This window comes from Ambystoma mexicanum, chromosome 11, assembly GCF_040938575.1.
Source record: "Ambystoma mexicanum isolate Mex_15411 chromosome 11, UKY_AmexF1_1, whole genome shotgun sequence".
In the NCBI taxonomy this organism is placed as follows: domain Eukaryota; kingdom Metazoa; phylum Chordata; class Amphibia; order Caudata; family Ambystomatidae; genus Ambystoma; species Ambystoma mexicanum.
The window spans coordinates 823,654,548-823,667,179 of NC_090934.1; the positions used below are offsets into that span (position 1 = coordinate 823,654,548).

At 40.3% G+C, this 12,632-nt stretch overlaps 2 non-coding genes across 2 annotated transcripts; both read right to left on the reverse strand.

Moving 5' to 3' along the window:
• Positions 1-741: 741 nt before the first annotated feature.
• TRNAW-CCA (transfer RNA tryptophan (anticodon CCA)) lies at positions 742-813 on the reverse strand. The gene has a single exon. It is a non-coding gene; the product is annotated as a tRNA-Trp (tRNA).
• Positions 814-1,126: 313 nt separating this feature from the next.
• On the reverse strand, positions 1,127-1,200 carry TRNAN-GUU (transfer RNA asparagine (anticodon GUU)). The gene has a single exon. It is a non-coding gene; the product is annotated as a tRNA-Asn (tRNA).
• Positions 1,201-12,632: the final 11,432 nt, after the last annotated feature.

A 12,632-nucleotide genomic window follows, 5' to 3' on the forward strand; every position in this document is an offset into this window, starting at 1 on the left:
GCCAGTGGATCTTTGTGTTTCAGACAAATGTGCACGCCTCCCAGAGCCCCTTGCAATGCACTTAGGGAAAGGGGGGAAGGTGCTGTGAAGCCCACTCGCTGACAATGTCTCTCTTGTCTATAATGTATCTATGAGAGAGAGAGAAATAGGCAATGCGAGAGTGAAAAAGTAAAATGGAAATGTGTCTACTGAGACCAGTATAAGGGGAAATCCTCACAATCCAGGACCGACAGGTGATTGGGAGGGCGCTTACAGTTTTCTGACACCAGACCGGTACCTGAACTCACAAACCCAAACTACAAAGTGATGGGCATTGCCACTAGACTGCCGACCCCCTTTCGGGGCCCCAGCATATATCCTTTAGTCACACCTAGAGTTCCCAGGACAGTGCAGCATTCAGCGATTACACGAAAATATTGACAGCGCTAGGAGGCCATGCAAATGGCAGAGGTATGCTTTACAAAGCCCACGTAGCGTGCACAAAACAGCACATCAGTCAGGCCCACTTGAAGAGATGGTAAAGAGGAAATACTTCTGCTGCATCCAGTAAAACATAGAGATTGGCCTGCTTTAAAGGTTGACCATGTCCTTCATGGGTGTCTGGCAATATGATACTTCCCTGCTGCAAAGTTTACATTCGAAACGCCAGAACAACTAGGCCCAGAGCACAAAGATGCAGTCAGGTTGAAATAACGAGATACTGAAGAGCAATTTTATATTTCAGAGTGGAAAAAGCAAATATGACCCCGACGTGATTTGAACACACAACCTTCTGATCTGGAGTCAGACGCGCTACCGTTGCGCCACGAGGTCCTTGTGGCAGTCCACCTGGTGTGTCTGATGGCAGAATAAAGGTAGGAGACGTACATGCACCTGCAGAGCCTCATTGCTTCTTTAAGTAGACTGGCTAGGACAGCTTCCTTCTGTGCATCAGTACACGCTGCAGCCAAACCCTTCCCATGAAGTCTTGATGTTTATGAATTGAATGGCATGTTTTGAAAAACTAAAGCAAGCGAGAAGAATTGCTTGCAGTTTATTGGATTTTTTGGACGTCAGCAGACGAGACCTGCGAGAGGTAAACAGAAGTCCATAGTTGGTCACGCTGAATTTTTGAGCCAAAATGCACCGTCCCTGGGTGGGCTTGAACCACCAACCTTTCGGTTAACAGCCGAACGCGCTAACCGATTGCGCCACAGAGACTCATGCAGTTCTTACACAGGGGCCTGATTGGTGTGCTGTTTGCTCATGCTTCCCAGGCAACCTGAAAATATTTCTAAAATAGCTCTTTTTCCCACAGCAAATCAGGGTATCAAGCACTTCCCTACCTCCCCTAATCCACAAACACAGGGGATTTAGTAGAGGACAGAGCCCATCAACAGTGCACCAAATGTCCTCTGTATAGGCATAACTTGCTATGAGGAGAAAGCCACAGTTGCGCACTTGTGTTAAAAGGGGACAGTAGGCTGAACCCAGAGAACACGGGAGAAATGACTCAGGTTTACTGAGTGGAACACTCTGTGTCTTTGTGCCAAAAACAGCAGCGTCTTTTCGGTTAACAGCCGAACGCGCTAACCAATTGCGCCACAGAGACTCACTGGCATGTGTGTTCTGCCTTTGGCCTGATTGCATTGCTATTTTTTTCTGATTGGCAGAAAACCTGAACTTTTTTCTGAAAAAGGCATGCCTCTCTTAGCACTGCAGTGCATTAGACTGCTCCCTTGCTTCCCTGAATCCCCAAATACACAACCACCCTGGGCACAATAGAAGACACATTCCAGCAGATTTAGCAAGATTGCACCAAGGATTCTATATGTAGGTACCTTGCTGAGAAGCAAGACCTGCAGTTGCATTCTTCTGTTAAAAGAGGGCAGCAGAGTGCACCAAGAGAACTTGGGGGAAGTAGCTTATGTTAACTACTTGCCATGCTCTTTATAGATCCCTCTGTTTGACTGGGTGAATTCTAATTTCTGGGGTAGAGTAAGCAATTTTTGGATCTAGATGCTGTGCGCAACAGGAATGCTATATACTGCACTGTACTGCTACTGAAAAGTTACCAATTTTACAGGATGTTCAGGTAAGCTTTGTTTCAGAAAACAACTTGCTAGAGGCCCTAGGACAGATTACTGGGACAAAGGAAGAGGGTTTGGGGATTAGCACATCTCCTATGAAAGGTACAGTCACGCCCGAGACAACTCTGAGTGTCACCTCAAATTCTAAGAAATGCAAACTAGGGACCTACGCTTTTTATTGCCAGTTGATCTTTGTGTTTCAGACAAATGTGCACGCCTCCCAGAGCCCCTTGCAATGCACTTAGGGAAAGGGGGGAAGGTGCTGTGAAGCCCTCTCGCTGACAATGTCTCTCTTGTCTATAATGTATCTATGAGAGAGAGAGAAATAGGCAATGCGAGAGTGAAAAAGTAAAATGGAAATGTGTCTACTGAGACCAGTATAAGGGGAAATCCTCACAATCCAGGACCGACAGTTGATTGGGAGGGCGCTTACAGGTTTCCGACACCAGACCGGTACCTGAACTCACAAACCCAAACTGCAAAGTGATGGGCATTGCCACTAGACTGCCGACCCCCTTTCGGGGCCCCAACATATATCCTTTAGTCACACCTAGAGTTCCCAGGACAGTGCAGCATTCAGCGATTACACGAAAATATTGACAGCGCTAGGAGGCCATGCAAATGGCAGAGGTATGCTTTACAAAGCCCACGTAGCGTGCACAAAACAGCACATCAGTCAGGCCTGTAGGGTATTTTGTGGAGATTTGGGGCCTGACGGTATTTTATTACCGCCGGAAAATAACTTAGCAATAATCACTCTTTGTATTCAGATTTGGCCATGTGCAACCATAATACAATGGGTATGCATTATTTCAGCACCCAGACCTGCATATTTGGTATACGCGGTTGGTGGTATTTTGGTGAGCATAATTCCCTTGTTTTATTTGTGGCCCCAATGTCCAGAATCCCTTATCTTCGCTTAGATTTTTCGTGTGATCACTAGAGAGGCCTCAGACCTGCATTCTAGGGATACCACATTTTCCAGTGATAGTGTTGGTGCGCCACCATGGGCAAACTCACTGACTTATTTACGACAGAGAGCTATATGTGGTAGTCTTGTGGTAATTTCCACTACCTTATATACGGTAGGGAGCTATGTTCAGAGAGTCTCTCTTCCCGTTGGCTCATATACCTCCAACAAGCTATACTACAGTCACTCACAATTATTCATACTGATTCTGACATGCACACATCTGTCTTAAAATGACCATTGCACTGTTTAAAAATCTCCCCACATCATCAGCATTGTAATGAGTACACCATCCGTCTGTTTTCAAATATTTTTCTGTATTATAAAAGTTGTATTTAACACGATCTCATTCTTTACAGCAATAAAATGGCACAATCAAAGCATTTTCTATGACACACTGCAATTATAGTGGCGAAGAACAGAACTTAAATTGCAACATTAGCACTTGATTAAGACACGCACGGGACTTTCATTTTTCTACACTGACTGCATATTTTCGTGCACACACACAGCTCCCCCAGTTAGGTAATTACCTTATCTGTTCAGAGGCTTCTCTCTGTGAATGTGGCTCTCTTGGATTAACTCCAGCAAAAAGGAACGCTTGCCTTCTCAAGCCGGGGTCATTGCCTGGAATTCTCAGCTTTTTCAGATAGGACTGCCTCAGCCAGTGGACAGGTTTTTCTTTCAGCTCTCCCCAATGTCGACTGCAGCAGGACACAGGAATCTGCATTCAGTCAGGACCCCACAGCCAGGTCTTCTCCCCAGTAGTGCAGAAAGATGTCTGCCTGTCTTTTTCCCTGATACTGCCCACTAAAACTTTCCTCTCAGCCCTCTTTATGACGTGTCCCAATGAAATCCATCATCTCTCATCCTCCTACTCTTCAACAATAGCTTCGCTTATACATTTGCAATTGTTGCAAATCTGACTTCCTCCTTCCTGCAGTTACTGTGCACAACAACACGGAGAATCAGGCAGAGAAGAGAAGAAAAAAAAATCTGCACACACATTTAAATGGTTTTCAGAGTATGCCTAATTCTGCAGTGGAGAACACATTTTATTAGTGGGTTATATTAAAATAAGGTTTTATTAGTCAGGTTAATGGTTAATAGGTTAGCTGTTAATTTTCAAATGTGTCTCTAGCAATATAGGCATTTCAGGTGAAAAATAGTGTGCATTTTTAAATGAACACGTGTGCTTTTAACTGTAAAAATAGATTTGCATCTTATATGTTAAAATCGTTTTTTACTGAATAGTCTGTCTTTCCTTGTTAATCTGCTAACCCATATAGCAATGCACCGCACCCTTGTGGTGGTGGTGCTGCAAAAAAAATTGTGCTACTTGTGCAGTATTGCTGTACTGTGTACTGTAACACGCCAAATATCCTTACATACCCTCCTTTTATTTTTAGAACTTGGCTACGATCCAAGCCAATTCCTAAAAACAACTTGTTCTTTTTTTTCTTTTAAAATGCATGTGTATTGGGATATCTTTCTCTTCCTGGCGTAGCTACTAAAATCAGTAACATTTTCATTTTTACTGATAGCACAATCAACCATCCACCCATGATTAGCACCAGGACAGCCAAACCCACTATTGAGCATTCCCCCCAAGTTCCCCAATTAAATCTTTCCACTTCTATTATCCCCAGATTACTAATTGTAATATTGTTTTTTCTCAAATTCATTTTTATAACATGTCTTTCTTTGTGATTCAATAAATATTCCACATCCGGATCTATTGGAAAAGTATCCCTTTGAAAAAAATCGATATTTTCCACTTGGCTTTCCCAAACATCATTTGTTACATGAAACAATGTTAACCCCCCAATTGACACAATTGTATCCTTTGGAACCTGTAAATAAAAACATTATATTTCACCTGTTTAACCACGTATGTTCCATGGTTTAAATGTACTACCGTCATGTTCTTTAAACAGGTGCTGACCAACCATTTACCTCTGACCATCTTAGCCTGTGCCAGTTCTTCACTCCCCATATTGCTAATAATCACTTCACATCCTTCTGATATACTTGGGTCAGATTTGAAACCACAAATAGCATCTGTGGCATCAGGAACAAACGGTTTACCTGGACACATATAATTTTGTTCTTTAAATTTGACACATGTTTCCAGGTTTGGTATTAAATAAACTTCAGGTTCCCATGACTGAAATGCCACCACTTCTGGAGTCTTAATCTTAATAAATGTGTCCTCTTGCCAAAATCCCACGTTGTGTACCCACTTCGTTTGATAAATAAGTTCAGGAGCTACATATGGGATGCATAGCAAAAATCCGATCTCTAGTCTTTCCAAGTCCACGTATAATGGCATTGCATTACCCATTTCAAATGCAATTTTTACCTGTATTATATCAATTTCCCTCGTAGTCAATCTTTCTATCATTTGACAAATAATATCCTGCGAAACAAAATACAAGGGGATATGTCCTTGAATCAATTGTGAAACTGCAGTTTGAACTTCTCTCATATAATTCGTTAATAGTCTATCAACAGGACTCATTATGTTCAATATTTCATTTAAAGTTCTGTCCAGCTTAAGTATTATTTTAATTGCCCGTTGCATCACATCTGCTTGTTCATTTAGAATGATTGCAGTTTCATTTATGAATCTTACTTGTTCATCCAGTCCCCCTCTAATCCCATCTGTTTTTTGTATTATTTCTAGGTCAATACTCAGTTGTTGCGCTTTAGTAGTCAGTGTTCCTACCGAAATAGAATTGGCTGTTGATATTGTAGTACCTATTATTGCTCCAATTATAGACATTACCATTGATATCGAAAGCATCACCGCACCTCTCTTTCCTCTCTTCTTCTTAATGTCTGCTGAATTCACGAATGTTTTTTCCAATTGCATTAATATATCTCTTATTGACTGCTTAGTGTCCTCTTTTCTTATTTCCAGCCACTCTTTAGTCTGTTCAATCTTAATTCCGGTATTGTTCAAGTGTTTTTCAATCAAAATCTCAGGATTTAATGGAATGTATATATTTTGGAAAATCATCCTTCTATCACTCATGATGAATCCTGGTGCCTCTTCCACCGCGATACCAGATGCTGGTCCAGGTTCAATGACAACCTGTGCTTCTGAATTCTTGAAGATCCCTCCAAATATCATCATCGTTAAACATGTCATCGGTATCATCCTCAATGCTGATCGCTTTGTAGCCTTGGTCTTCACCCCTCTTTGGGGCTTTCCCGGAATCCGTCCTCGCGGGCTCCAGGACTCCATCGTCTCCCGTGGCCTCTGATCCCGGGACCTCCGACCAAATAATGTTAATTGTCTTAATCAAAATAGAAAATAAACAGATTAAGTACATAGCACAATACTAACTTCATCCTTTTGCCAAAAATAAAACATGCTTGGTAAAAATACCTCGTTTTTTTTTTCTTTTTTCTGAAATTAAACACAAGTTAAAAGAAAACAAACACATATAAAACAGCATTCAATATTTAATACACTTTCTCTCTGCACACCAACCACGAGCTTCCGTTATATGTGCATTTATTTATTTATTTATTTATTTATTTATTTATTTATTTATTTATTTATTTATTTATTTATTTATATTATATATTTTCACATATATTACAGTGTTTATGTGCCATCATAACAATCAACTTTTTTTTAACTTCTTTGTCACTGCCTCCTGATCACACCCATTTATTTTCTCAAGGGACTCTATCCGTTTCCACATGCTCAAGCTGCCTGATCTCATGTCTGGGATGGCATGGTTTGATTTGATTTACATGGACAAACTGCTCTATTGCTGTTTCACCTTCATTTTTCAAAATTTTATACACTACAGGAGAGACTTTATCTATAATTCGAAATGGCCCCTGCCAGGCTGCCAGAAATTTAGAATTTTTCTGTTTACTTTTTCCAAAATGAAACTTGTACAGCTGATCCCCTACATTGTATTCCTTTACTGATGTCTTTTTGTCATAATATGACTTAGCACTGTCAGCAGCTCTTTCCAGATTTCTCTGCACAAAAGCAAATGCATGTTGCAAATGCCTCCTCAGTTCATCAATATATTCATGAACTGTGGATGCACTCACTAGAGTTTGCTCATGTGTTCTGTATAGTAGGTGTTGTGGTAACACCATTTTCCTACCTGTTAAGACCTCATGGGGGCTAACACCTGTTGCTTTGGCAGGAGTCGACCTGATTGCCATCAAAACCAATGGTAAACGCAAATCCCAGCTGGAACCTGCTTCTGCCACAAATTTCTTTAAAATATCCACAACAGACCTATTGCTTCTTTCAACTGTACCTGAAGACGCCGCCCGATATGCGATATGTAGTTTCCTTTTCACACCTAGTATTTGCCATACCTTACTCATTAGAGTACTTGTGAAATGACTTCCTCTGTCTGACTCAATTCTTTGTGGCAACCCAAACCTTGAGAACACATGGTTCACCAGCAATGTGGCTGCTGTTTGCGCACTACAATCTGGTGCAGGAATGCACTCAATCCACTTTGACATCAAACATACCACACTCAAAATATAACGGTGTCCCCTGCTCGACCTTTTTAAAGGACCTACATAGTCTATTTGCAAATCTGACCATGGGAGAGTTAGGCCTCTTTTCATCAATGGTGCTCTATGCATTGGTGAAGCAGGTTTAAATTGGGCGCATACTAGACATCCTCTAGTATATAATTCCACATCTTGGGACATATGAGGCCAGTAAGCATAATCTTTTAGTATTTCTAATGTTTTTTGTGAACCTCTATGGCCTGCAGTTATGGCATCGTGTGCATGGTGTAGCATTAGTCCTCTGAATGAAAGGGGTACTACCCACTGTATTTGCCCTGTTATGGACTCTCTAATCATGAGCCCATCCTGTAATCTAATTCGTGTTTTGTTCTTTAATAACACCCTCAACTCTTCTTTTCCCATGCAATCTTTTTCTGTTAAAGGATTTTGTTCAGGATCTATCAAATGATTATAATAGATTCCCAAAATTTGATCATTCTTTTGTGCCTCAATCAAATCTTGGTCTGGCGTGTCATGACTCCACTGCACCACTGGTTGATCTACCTCCTTTGGTGCTTTAGAACGTGTGACTGCATCAATTTGTATTTCACCCATTAAATAATCAATAGGTAGCAATTCTCCCATCACAGCCCCAATCTTAGCCAGATGGTCTGCCTTATCATTTCCCTCCTTATCCTCTCCTGGTGTTTTTAAATGCCCACAAATTTTTCTCCAGTATATTGTTAAATTATTTTCTGACACCAATTTGTCTATGGCTTGTATCATTTTTCCATGTTTAAGTGGCTTTTTGTTGTATGTAACCATGCCTCTTGCTTTCCAACCAGGCAAATACTCCACAAAGCTATTCCGTGCATAGTCAGAATCAGTCACCAGGACAATTTCACTGAACTTTTTATCAACTGCAGTAGCAATTGCTTTATAGATGGCTGCCAATTCCGCCACCTGACTGCTCCTATCTCCAATCCTCATCCCTATACTAGGAACGCCTTCACATTTCAACCAGACATTTCCTATTCCTGCCACTAATTGTTTATTACTGTCATTTTCAATGTGAAAAGCACAACCATCCACATATACAGTTGGCAAATCCTTGCATGTTTTTTCATCAAAAGCTTTGTGTGGTGATTGTTCAAATTCCTGTAAACTAGCTTCCACATCCATTTCATTTGTTATTTGTTCAGCTGCACAGTCATGTAAGTCAGCTAACCCTTGAGCAATTGGGCTCTTTTTATTTTGTCCATATCTTACTTCTACGGGAAAACCTTGTAATGCCAGCGTCCATGAAGTGATTCTGGATTGCGCTAGATTGCCTGATCTAATTCTTTTACTCTCTAAAAATTGCAAAGGTTGATGATTTGTTTCAATAATCACCTTTTCTCCCTGAACAATGGGGCGGAAATGTTGTAGCGCCCACACAGTGGTTAATAGGGCCTTTTCGCATTCATTAAATTTCATTTCAACTTGGGAAAATGCCTTACTTGCATATGCAATGGTTTTGTGATTCAAATCGTGTTTTTGTGATAACACTGCTGACATACAATGTTCAGAAAAGCCTATTTCTATAAAGAAATCCCTGTCCTTTATGGGGTATGCTAAACATGGTGCCTTTAGAAGACATTGCTTCAATCTAGCCACTGCATCAGACTGCTCTCTTTCCCATCTCCAGGGAGTATTTAGTTTAAGCAGTTTAGTCAATGGTTGAGTGATTTCTGCATAATTCTCAATGAACTTTCTGTTATAGCCTGTCATCCCTAATAAACTTTTTACTCCTTTCACATTTTTAGGATCTTTTAATCTTTGTATGGCCTCTATTTTCTTCCTTTGTGGATTTAGCCCATGTTCAGTCACTTCATGCCCTAGAAAGTTCACTTTTTTCTTGCACCATTGTGCTTTTTGCAAAGATACTTTGGCGCCTGCTTTCTGCAATTGGCCAAGCACATGTCTTATTTCATCAAAATGGCTTTTAAGGTTTTCATTTCTTATCAAGACATCATCCACATAAACTATTGTTCCTCTTTCCGCTGCATCTGGCATGGCCTTTCTCAAAAATATGCCAAATTCACTCCCACTATTGATGTACCCGAACGGAGCTCTAAGCCAGGCATATTGAGTCCTGTCAAATGTAAAGGAAAATAGGTGTTGTATCTCCTCTGCCAATGGCACACACCAATATCCAGATGTGAGATCTAACGTGGTAAATACATTTGAACCATGTATCTGAGCTAGGCCCTGATCAATGAATGGTAGTGGCCATCTAGATACTGGTACTCTTTTATTTAACTCTCTTAAGTCTGCACACAGCCGCCATTGACCATTTGGCTTTAACACACCTAAAATAGGCGTATTGGATGTGCTATGAATGGGCCTAATTATTCCCCGTGATTCCAAATTTTTAATAATCTCTGCCAATGATTCTAAACATGCCAGCGGTAGTCTATACTGGCGTACAAACACTGGATTTCTGCTACAACCTTCTGGTAGTGTGGCCACATGTAAATCAGTTAAACCACAATCATAAGCATCTTTTGCAAATACATCCTTAAACTCCATAAATATTTCCCTCAGATTGCGTCGATCCTCATCGCTGTCACATGCATCCGCTAAGGAGATCTGCTCTTCTACCATTCTGGAAAATTCTGGAAACTCTTCTGGTAAAGGAATCTCAGCGCTTTCCTCTAACTGTGTGGCTGTGTCTTTTTGTAGAGCTGCCACTTTCAAATATTTTGGCATATCAGCTTCCACTTCAATGGGCTGATTTCCTGTTTCATTTTCATTTAAATTAAATATTATGCAATCCTCTTGATGGCAGCACACTGTCTCATTTGAATCATAAGGATACACAGAATGAATTTTAAATATTCCTTTGGGCTGAGAGTCCAGGTGTTCTGGCAACTCGCCCTTGGCATCTACATATTTTTCAGGAATTTTCCCAATCACCATGTTATTTAAATCTGCCGTATAATGTGATTTTTGTATGGCCATTCCTAATGGGGAGTTTTCCTCTAAATGAATGTCCTGACAACCTTTATTATTTACCATGATTTTTACAGATCCTTCACCAATATCTACCAATGGAATGTATTCATAATCCAGGCCTTGCTGTTTTATGGATTCATTCAGGCATACAAATGCATCAGAGCCTTTCATCTGCTGTCCATTTTTGCATTTCAGTGTTATTGCAAACTGTTTTGTAAATGCAGGAACAATAGTATTTTTCCTCATCTGTAATTCGACTGCATAAGGAACTAGTTGTGCACAATGATAAGCCCTTCTTTTGTCTTCAAATTCAGGCGCCGGCCCACCTAGGCGTGACCATATTTTTTGATTAAGGAAATCTAACACCATACACATTCTGTGCATGATGTCATTGCCCATGTAAAATTCATTTTGTGCTCCACTCACTATCCATACATTATGGTAAATTGTTTTCTGCCCAATGCTAATTTTAAGCATGCATCTGCCTGTAATTCGGTTTTCAAAGTCTGGACTGTCCAACCCAGAAACATATTGGTTTTTAATCCTAAATTTCGGGATTTCTTCCCTCTCCATAATTTTTTGCAACAATTTCTCATTAATGAAACTCCTTTCATGTTCAAGCGCTAAAGTGGCTTTTATTGTTTTAAGATAATCATTTATACCAACGTGAACCCATGGTTGCTCATCTTCCATGTGTATCTCTGCCAGAGTGGTAATGTGTTTTTCTGAATCTGTTTTAGGAACAATATTCTGTTTGCATGTATTCTCTTTTAAGTAAAAACGTAATGTGTGCTCATCTATAGCAGTCTGCCAATCTTTCCTTGGGTCCAAGTATATTTGTACAGGTAGTTTTTCATTGTCGCTCTGATCTTTGTCTTGACACATTAATATAACAGTGACACTAGGTATGCAGCTATTCTGGAGATATACCTCCACAGCATCATTTGTTTTGGCAACGGTGTGACATTCTTTTATATTGCTGTTTTGTGATTTTAGTTTCTTAGGCCTCAATGGTTTTTTGGTTAAGGACCACAGCACTCCATTCACCCCATCTATGAGAGGAGACAATCTTTTCAGGCAATCTGTCCCCATCAGAAATGGAATTTCACAAATAGATGTGATCAATACCTCTTGTTTCATTCTGTGCTTTCCTATTTTTATGTCAACCTCAGTTACACCTATGATGGGCACCTCCTCCCCATTAAAGTTATGCACTGGGCCTTGATTTGCCTTCACTGTGATCTGACTCTGTGGAGGCCTCCCTTCATTGATACTCTTTACCAGCTCCTTGGACATAATTGTGGCCTGTGCGCCAGTGTCAATCATAGCAAAGGTGTGGCATTTTTCTTCTACAGTGATGGGTGCATAATATCTGTCCTCAACTTCCTCTAATACACATAAGAAATGTGAATTCTTACTGATTTCAGGGCTCACCTTTCTCAGGTCTTTTTCACTTTTGGCTAAGCACATTGGTAAATGAAAAGACATTTTTCCCTCCTTTTTACCCATTTCTGTGCGAGATATTTTATTCATTTCTCCATGTTCAGAGGTTTTTTGGAGTGTGGCCACCGTTCGCCCATCCATCTGGGTAACATCAGAGACCACATTACAACCTTCCAACTGAACATGTGTAACAACATCATTCAGCAATTTGTCATTTCTTAATTCTGTGCATTTGTGATCATTTAGTGTAATACCAGCCCTTTCAGCCTCTTCAAAAATATGTGGCTCAAAGAATTTTTCAGGTGATTGACTTGTACCCTCCTTGTGAGTATTTCCTTTTTCTGTCTGTGTTTGGTAATTGTTTTGCTTGCCCAGGGAAGGAGCTATGGCATCCCCACTTACTCCCTGTTCACTGGTATTCCCCATGCATGAGTCATTTTTCTTAAATCTGTCCCTTTGTTCTTTTGGAATTCCTAATGTTTCTTTTTCATTTGTGCAAATCTTTACTGTTTTATTTAGCTCTAAGTTAAACCGTACCTCTTTTTTAGAAGTATTTGCACTTTCTATCACAATTTCATTTACTGGTACTTTCATTTTTAATCCATTAGTCACCTCAGAGTTGTCATGCAAAATTATATCAGAGCAATCTG